We start from the raw sequence: 12,001 nt of genomic DNA, 5'->3' as shown, positions 1-12,001 counted from the left end.
TATAACGTTATACGTTACTACGTAATAGTATATACCGTTATACGTTATATGGTAATACTATATAACGTGATGCGTTATAACGTAACAATATACAACGTTATAAGTTATTACGCAATAGTGTACATCGTTATACGTTATATGGTAATACCATATAACGGTATACGTTATTACGTAACAGTATATGACGTGAAACGTTACATGGTAATACTATATAACGTTATACGATATTACGTAATAGTATATAACGTTATACGTTATATGGTAATACTCTATAAATTTATACGTTATAACGTAACAATATACAACGTTATACGTTATTACGTAATAGTATATATCGTTACATATTATATGGTGATATATATCGTTATCCGTCATTGCGTAGCAATATACAACGTTATACGTTATTACGTAATAGTTTATATCGTTATACGTTATATTTTAATACTATATAACGTGATGCGTTATAACGTAACAATGTACAACGTTATAAGTTATTACGAAATAGTATATATCGTAATTCGTTATATGGTAATACTATATAACGGTATGCGTTATTACGTAATAGTATATAACGTTATACGTTACATGGTAATACTATATAACGTTATACGCTATTGCGTTACAATATACAGCGTTATACGTTATTACGTAATAGTATATAACGTTATACATTATAACGTTACAATATACAACGTTATACGCTATTGCGTAATAATATAAAACGTCATACGTTATTACGTAATAGTATATATCGGTATACGTTATATGGTAATACTATATAACCCTCATAAGTTATTACGTAATAGTATATAACGTTATACGTTACATGGTAATACTATATAACGTTATATGGTAATACTATATAACGTTATTCGTAATAGCGTAACAATATACAACGATATACGTTATTACGTAATAGTATATAACGTTATACGTTATATGGTAATACTATATAACGTGATGCGTTATAACGTAACAATATACAACGTTATAAGTTATTACGTAATAGTATATATCGTTATACGTTATATCGTAATACTATATAACGTTATTCGTGATAGTGTAACAATATACAACGATATACGTTATTACGTAATAGTATATAACGTTATACGTTATATGGTAATACTATATAACGTGATGCGTTATAACGTAACAATATACAACGTTATAAGTTATTAGGTAATGGTATATATCGTTATACGTTATATGGTAATACTATATAACGGTATACGTTATTACGTAATAGTATATAACGTTAAACGTTACATGGTAATACTATATAACGTTATACGTTATTACTTAGTAGTATATATCGTTATACATTATAACGTAACAATATACAACGTTATACGTTATCAGGTAACTATATACAACGTTATGCGCTATTGCGTAACAATATACAGCGTTATACGTTATTACGTAATAGTTTATAACGTTATACATTATAACGTTACAATATGCAACGTTATACGCTATTGCGTAATAATATACAACGTCATACGTTATTACGTAATAGTATATAACGTTAAACGTTACATGGTAATACTATATAACGTTATACGTTATTACGTAATAGTATATAACGTTATACATTATAACGTAACAATATACAACGTTATACGTTATACCGTAACAATATACAACGTTATATGTTATTACGTAATAGTATATATCGGTATACGCTATATGGTAATACTATATAACCCTATACGTTATTACATAATATTATATAACGTTATACGTTGTAACGTAACAATATACAACGTTATACGTTACATCGTACCAATATACAACGTTATACGCTATTACGTAATAATCTACAATGTTATACGTTATTACGTAATAGTATATACCGTTATACGTTATATGGTAATACTATATAACGTGATGCGTTATAACGTAACAATATACAACGTTATAAGTTATTACGCAATAGTGTACATCGTTATACGTTATATGGTAATACCATATAACGGTATACGTTATTACGTAACAGTATATGACGTGAAACGTTACATGGTAATACTATATAACGTTATACGATATTACGTAATAGTATATAACGTTATACGTTATATGGTAATACTCTATAAATTTATACGTTATAACGTAACAATATACAACGTTATACGTTATTACGTAATAGTATATATCGTTATATATTATATGGTGATATATATCGTTATCCGTCATTGCGTAGCAATATACAACGTTATACGTTATTACGTAATAGTTTATATCGTTATACGTTATATTTTAATACTATATAACGTGATGCGTTATAACGTAACAATATACAACGTTATAAGTTATTACGTAATAGTATATATCGTAATTCGTTATATGGTAATACTATACAACGGTATGCGTTATTACGTAATAGTATATAGCGTTATACGTTACATGGTAATACTATATAACGTTATACGTTATTACGTAATAGTGTATAACGTTATACATTATATCGGAACAATATACAACGTTATACGTTATCAGGTAACAATATTCAACGTTATACGCTATTGCGTAACAATACACAACGTTATACGTTATTACGTAATAGTATATAACGTTATACATTATAACGTTACAGTATACAACGTTATACGTTATTACGTAATAAAATACAATGTTATACGTTATTACGTAATAGTATATATCGTTATACGTTATATGGTAATACTATATAAAGCTATACGTTATTACGTAAAACTATATAAAGTTATACGTTATAACGTAACAATATTCAACGTTATACGTTATTACGTAATAGTATATAACTCTATACATTATAACGTCACAATGTACCACGTTATACGCTATTGCGTAATAATATACAACGTCATACGTTATTACGTAATACTATATATCGGTATACGCTATATGGTAATACTATATAACACTATACGTTATTACATAGTAGTATATAACGTTACACGTTATAACGTAACAACATTCAACGTTATATGTTATTACGTAATAGTATATATCGGTATACGCTATATGGTAATACTATATAACCCTATACATTATTACATAATATTATATAACGTTATACGTTGTAACGTAACAATATACAACATTATACGTTACATCGTTCCAATACACAACGTTATACGCTATTACGTAATAATCTACAATGTTATACGTTATTACGTAATAGTATATACCGTTATACGTTATATGGTAATACTATATAACGCTATACGTTATTACGTAATACTATATAAAGTTGTACGTTATACCGTAACAATATTCAACGTTATACGTTATAACGTAATAGTATATAACGCTAAACGTTACATGGTAATACTATATAACGTTTTACGTTATTACGTAATAGTATATAACGTTATACGTTATATGGTAATACTCTATAAATTTATACTTTATAACGTAACAATATACAACGTTATACGTTATTACGTAATAGTATATATCGTTATATATTATATGGTACTATATATCGTTATCCGTCATTGCGTAACAATATACAACGTTATACGTTATTACGTAATAGTATATAACGTTATACGTTATATGGTAATTCTATATAACGGTATACGTTATTACGTAATAGTATATAACGTTAAACGTTACATGGTAATACTATATAACGTTATACGTTATTACGTAATAGTATATATCGTTATACATTATAACGTAACAATATACAACGTTATACGTTGTCAGGTAACAATATACAACGTTATACGCTATTGCGTAACAATATACAACGTTATACGTTATTACGTAATAGTATATAATGTTATACATTATAACGTTACAATATACAACGTTATACGCTATTGCGTAATAATATACAACGTCATACGTTATTACGTAATAGTATATATCGGTATACGTTATACGGTAATACTATATAATCCTCATAAGTTATTACGTAATAGTATATAACGTTATACGTTATAATGTAACAATATATAACGTTATACGTTATATCGTACCAATATACAACGTTATACGCTATTACGTAATAATCCACAATGTTATACGTTATTACGTAATAGTATATACCGTTATACGTTATATGGTAATACTATATAGCGCTATACGTTATTACGTAATACTATGTAAAGTTATACGATATACCGTAACAATATTCAACGTTATACGTTATTACGTAATAGTATATAACGTTATACGTTACATGGTAATACTATATATCGTTACACGTTATTACGTAATAGTATATAACGTTATACATTATAACGTTACAATATACAACGTTATACGCTATTGCGTAATAATATACAACGTCATACGTTATTACGTAATAGTATATAACGTTAAACGTTACATGGTAATACTATATAACGTTATACGTTATTACGTAATAGTATATAACGTTATACATTATAACGTAACAATATACAACGTTATACGTTATACCGTAACAATATACAACGTTATATGTTATTACGTAATAGTATATATCGGTATACGCTATATGGTAATACTATATAACGCGATGCGTTATAACGTAACAATATACAACGTTATAAGTTATTACGCAATAGTGTACATCGTTATACGTTATATGGTAATACCATATAACGGTATACGTTATTACGTAACAGTATATGACGTGAAACGTTACATGGTAATACTATATAACGTTATACGATATTACGTAATAGTATATAACGTTATACGTTATATGGTAATACTCTATAAATTTATACGTTATAACGTAACAATATACAACGTTATACGTTATTACGTAATAGTATATATCGTTATATATTATATGGTGATATATATCGTTATCCGTCATTGCGTAGCAATATACAACGTTATACGTTATTACGTAATAGTTTATATCGTTATACGTTATATTTTAATACTATATAACGTGATGCGTTATAACGTAACAATATACAACGTTATAAGTTATTACGTAATAGTATATATCGTAATTCGTTATATGGTAATACTATACAACGGTATGCGTTATTACGTAATAGTATATAACGTTATACGTTATATGGTAATACTCTATAAATTTATACGTTATAACGTAACAATATACAACGTTATACGTTATTACGTAATAGTATATATCGTTATATATTATATGGTGATATATATCGTTATCCGTCATTGCGTAGCAATATACAACGTTATACGTTATTACGTAATAGTTTATATCGTTATACGTTATATTTTAATACTATATAACGTGATGCGTTATAACGTAACAATATACAACGTTATAAGTTATTACGTAATAGTATATATCGTAATTCGTTATATGGTAATACTATACAACGGTATGCGTTATTACGTAATAGTATATAACGTTATACGTTACATGGTAATACTATATAACGTTATACGTTATTACGTAATAGTGTATAACGTTATACATTATATCGGAACAATATACAACGTTATACGTTATCAGGTAACAATATTCAACGTTATACGCTATTGCGTAACAATACACAACGTTATACGTTATTACGTAATAGTATATAACGTTATCCATTATAACGTTACAGTATACAACGTTATACGTTATTACGTAATAAAGTACAATGTTATACGTTATTACGTAATAGTATATATCGTTATACGTTATATGGTAATACTATATAAAGCTATACGTTATTACGTAAAACTATATAAAGTTATACGTTATAACGTAACAATATTCAACGTTATACGTTATTACGTAATAGTATATAACTCTATACATTATAACGTCACAATGTACAACGTTATACGCTATTGCGTAATAATATACAACGTCATACGTTATTACGTAATACTATATATCGGTATACGCTATATGGTAATACTATATAACACTATACGTTATTACATAGTAGTATATAACGTTACACGTTATAACGTAACAACATTCAACGTTATATGTTATTACGTAATAGTATATATCGGTATACGCTATATGGTAATACTATATAACCCTATACATTATTACATAATATTATATAACGTTATACGTTGTAACGTAACAATATACAACATTATACGTTACATCGTTCCAATACACAACGTTATACGCTATTACGTAATAATCTACAATGTTATACGTTATTACGTAATAGTATATACCGTTATACGTTATATGGTAATACTATATAACGCTATACGTTATTACGTAATACTATATAAAGTTGTACGTTATACCGTAACAATATTCAACGTTATACGTTATAACGAAATAGTATATAACGCTAAACGTTACATGGTAATACTATATAACGTTTTACGTTATTACGTAATAGTATATAACGTTATACGTTATATGGTAATACTCTATAAATTTATACTTTATAACGTAACAATATACAACGTTATACGTTATTACGTAATAGTATATATCGTTATATATTATATGGTACTATATATCGTTATCCGTCATTGCGTAACAATATACAACGTTATACGTTATTACGTAATAGTATATAACGTTATACGTTATATGGTAATTCTATATAACGGTATACGTTATTACGTAATAGTATATAACGTTAAACGTTACATGGTAATACTATATAACGTTATACGTTATTACGTAATAGTATATAACGTTATACATTATAACGTAACAATATACAACGTTATACGTTGTCAGGTAACAATATACAACGTTATACGCTATTGCGTAACAATATACAACGTTATACGTTATTACGTAATAGTATATAATGTTATACATCATAACGTTACAATATACAACGTTATACGCTATTGCGTAATAATATACAACGTCATACGTTATTACGTAATAGTATATATCGGTATACGTTATATGGTAATACTATATAATCCTCATAAGTTATTACGTAATAGTATATAACGTTATACGTTATAATGTAACAATATATAACGTTATACGTTATATCGTACCAATATACAACGTTATACGCTATTACGTAATAATCCACAATGTTATACGTTATTACGTAATAGTATATACCGTTATACGTTATATGGTAATACTATATAGCGCTATACGTTATTACGTAATACTATGTAAAGTTATACGATATACCGTAACAATATTCAACGTTATACGTTATTACGTAATAGTATATAACGTTATACGTTACATGGTAATACTATATATCGTTACACGTTATTACGTAATAGTATATAACGTTATACATTATAACGGAACTATATACAACGTTATACGTTATCAGGAAACAATATTCAACGTTATACGCTATTGCGTAACAATATACAACGTTATACGATATTACGTAATAGTATATAACGTTAAACGTTACATGGTAATACTATATAACACTATACGTTATTACATAATAGTATATAACGTTATACGTTAAAACGTAACAATATACAACGTTATACGTTATATCGTACCAATATACAACGTTATACGCTATTACGTAATAATCTACAATGTTATACGTTATTACGTAATAGTATGTACCGTTATACATTATATGGTAATACTATATAACGCTATAGGTTATTACGTAATACTATATAAAGTTATACGTTATACCGTAACAATATTCAGCGTTATACGTTATACGTTATATGGTAATACTATATAACGTTATATGGTAATACTTTATAGCGTGATGCCTTATAATGCAACAATATACAACGTCATAAGTTATTACGTAATAGTATATATCGTTATACGTTATATGGTAATACTATATAACGGTATACGTTATTACGTAATAGTATATAACGTTAAACGTTACATGGTAATACTATATAACGTTATACGTTATTACTTAGTAGTATATATCGTTATACATTATAACGTAGCAAAATACAACGTTATACGTTATCAGGTAACAATATACAACGTTATACGCTATTGCGTAACAATATACAGCGTTATACGTTATTACGTAATAGTATATAACGTTATACGTTATAATATAACAATATACAACGTTATACGTTATATCGTACCAATATACAACGTTATACGCTATTACGTAATAATCCACAATGTTATACGTTATTACGTAATAGTATATACCGTTATACGTTATATGGTAATACTATATAACGCTATACGTTATTACGTAATACTATATAAAGTTATACGATATACCGTAACAATATTCAACGTTATACGTTATTACGTAATATTATATAACGTTATACATTATAACGTAACAATAAACAACGTTATACGTTAGAACGTAACAATATACAGCGTTATACGTTATTACATAATAGTATATAACGTTATACATTATAACGTAACAATATACAGCGTTATACGTTATCACGTAACAATATACAACGATATACGTAATATGCTAATACCATGTTAATTCTGTATAACGTTATACGTTATTTCGTAATAGTGTATAACGTTATACGTTATATGGTAATACTATATAACGTTATACGTTATTACGTAATAGTGTTTAACGTTATACGTTATATGGTAATACTATATAACGTTATACGTTATAACGTAACAATATACAATGTTATACGTTATAACGTACCAATATAGAATGTTATACGTTATTACATAATAGTATATAACGTTATACATTATAGCGTAACAATATACAACGTTATACGTTATCAGGTGACAATATACAACGTTATACGCTATTGCGTAACAACATACAACGTTATACGCTATTACGTAATAAAATACAATGTTATATGATATTACGTAATAGTATATACCGTTATACATTATATGGTAATACTATATAAAGCTATACGTTAGTACGTAATACTATATGAAGTTATACGTCATAACGTAACAATATACAACGTTATACGTTATTACGTAATAATATACAACGTTATACGTAATATGCTAATACTATGTTAATTCTGTATAACGTTATACGTTATACCGTAACAATATACAACGTTATACGTTATCACGTAACAATATACAACGTTATACGCTATTGCGTAATAATATATAACGTTATACGTTATTACGTAATAGTATATAACGTTATACGTTATTACGTAATAGTATATATCATTATACGTTATATGGTAATACTATATAACGGTATACGTTATTTCGTAATAGTATATAACGTTATACGTTACATGGTAATACTGTATAACGTTATACGTTATATGGTAATACTATATAACGCTATACATTATAACGTAACATTATACAACGTTGTACGCTATAACATAATAATATACAACGTTATACGTTATTACGTAATGGTACATATCGTTATATATTATATGGTAATATATATCGTTATCCGTCATTACGTAACAATATACAACGTTATACGTTATTACGTAATAGTATATATCGCTATACGTTATATGGTGATACTATATAAAGTTATACGTTATAACGTAACAATATACAACGTTATACGCTATTGCGTAATAATCTACAATGTTATACGTTATTACGTAATAGTATATACCGCTATACGTTATATGGTAATACTATATAACGCTATACGTTATTACGTAATAGTATATATCGTTATATATTATATGGTAATATATATCGTTGTCCGTCATTAGGTAACAATATACAACGTTATACGTTATTACGTAATAGTATATATCGCTATACGTTATATGGTGATACTATATATCGTTATACGTAATAGCGTAACAACATACAACGATATACGTTATTACGTAATAGTATATAACGTTATACATTATAACGTAACAATATACAACGTTATACGTTATCACGTAACAATATACAACGTTATACTCTATTGCGTAATAATATACAACGTTATACGTTATTACGTAATAGTATATATCGCTATACGTTATATGGTAATACTATATAACGTTATACGTAATAGCGTAACAATATACAACGATATACGTTATTACGTAATAGTATATAACGTTATACGTTATATGGTAATACTATATAACGTGATACGTTATAACGTAACAATACACAACGTTATAAGTTATTACGTAATAGTATATATCATTATACGTTATATGGTAATACTATATAACGGTATACGTTATTTCGTAATAGTATATAACGTTATACGTTACATGGTAATACTGTATAACGTTATACGTTATATGGTAATACTATATAACGCTATACATTATAACGTAACATTATACAACGTTGTACGCTATAACATAATAATATACAACGTTATACGTTATTACGTAATAGTATATATCGCTATACGTTATATGGTGATACTATATAAAGTTATACGTTATAACGTAACAATATACAACGTTATACGCTATTACGTAATAATCTACAATGTTATACGTTATTACGTAATAGTATATACCGCTATACGTTATATGGTAATACTATATAACGCTATACGTTATTACGTAATAGTATATATCGTTATATATTATATGGTAATATATACCGTTATCCGTCATTAGGTAACAATATACAACGTTATACGTTATTACGTAATAGTATATATCGCTATACGTTATATGGTGGTACTATATAACGTTATACGTAATAGCGTAACAATATACAACGATATACGTTATTAAGTAATAGTATATATCGTTATACGTTATTACGTAACAATATACAGCGTTATACGTTATACCGTACCAATATACAACGTTATACGCTATTACGTAATAATCTACAATGTTATACGTTATTACGTAATAGTATATACCGCTATACGTTATATGGTAATACTATATAACGCTATACGTTACTACGTAATAGTATATATCGTTATATATTATATGGTAATATATATCGTTGTCCGTCATTAGGTAACAATATACAACGTTATACGTTATTACGTAATAGTATATATCGCTATACGTTATATGGTGATACTATATATCGTTATACGTAATAGCGTAACAATATACAACGATATACGTTATTACGTAATAGTATATAACGTTATACATTATAACGTAACAATATACAACGTTATACGTTATCACGTAACAATATACAACGTTATACTCTATTGCGTAATAATATACAACGTTATACGTTATTACGTAATAGTATATATCGTTATATATTATATGGTAATATATATCGTTATCCGTCATTAGGTAACAATATACAACGTTATACGTTATTACGTAATAGTATATATCGCTATACGTTATATCGTGATACTATATAACGTTATACGTAATAGCGTAACAATATACAACGATATACGTTATTAAGTAATAGTATATAACGTTATACGTTATTACGTAATAGTATATAACGTTATACGTTATTACGTAATAGTATATAACGTTATACGTTACATGGTAATACTATATAACGTTATACGTTATATGGTGATTCTATATAACGCTATACGTTATAACGTAACATTATACATCGTTGTAAGCTATAACGTTATAATATACAACGTCATACGTTATTACGTAATGGTACATATCGTTACATATTATGTGGTAATATATATCGTTATCCGTCATTACGTAACAATATGCAACGTTATACGTCATTACGTAATAATATACAACGTTATACGTTATAACATACTAGTATCTAACGTTATACGTTATAACGTAACAATATACAATGTCACACGTTATAACGTGCCAATATAGAATGTTATACGTTATTACGTAATATTATATAACGTTATACATTATAACGTAACAATAAACAACGTTATACGTTATAACGTAACAATATACAGCGTTATACGTTATTACAGAATAGTATATAACGTTATACATGATAACGTAACAATAAACAACGTTATACGTTATAACGTAACAATATACAGCGTAATACGTTATTACAAAATAGTATATAACGTTATACATTATAACGTAACAATATACAACGTTATACGTTATCACGTAACAATAAACAACGTTATACGTTATTACGTAATAGTATATGACGTTATACATAATAACGTAACTATATACAACGCTATACGTTATCACGTAACAATATACAACGTTATACGCTATTGCGTAATAGTATACAACGTTATACGTTATTACGAAATAGTATATATCGTTATATATTATA

Source organism: Bombus terrestris, chromosome 17, assembly GCF_910591885.1.
Source record: "Bombus terrestris chromosome 17, iyBomTerr1.2, whole genome shotgun sequence".
Lineage (NCBI taxonomy): Eukaryota > Metazoa > Arthropoda > Insecta > Hymenoptera > Apidae > Bombus > Bombus terrestris.
Note: the sequence above shows the minus strand (reverse complement) of the source record.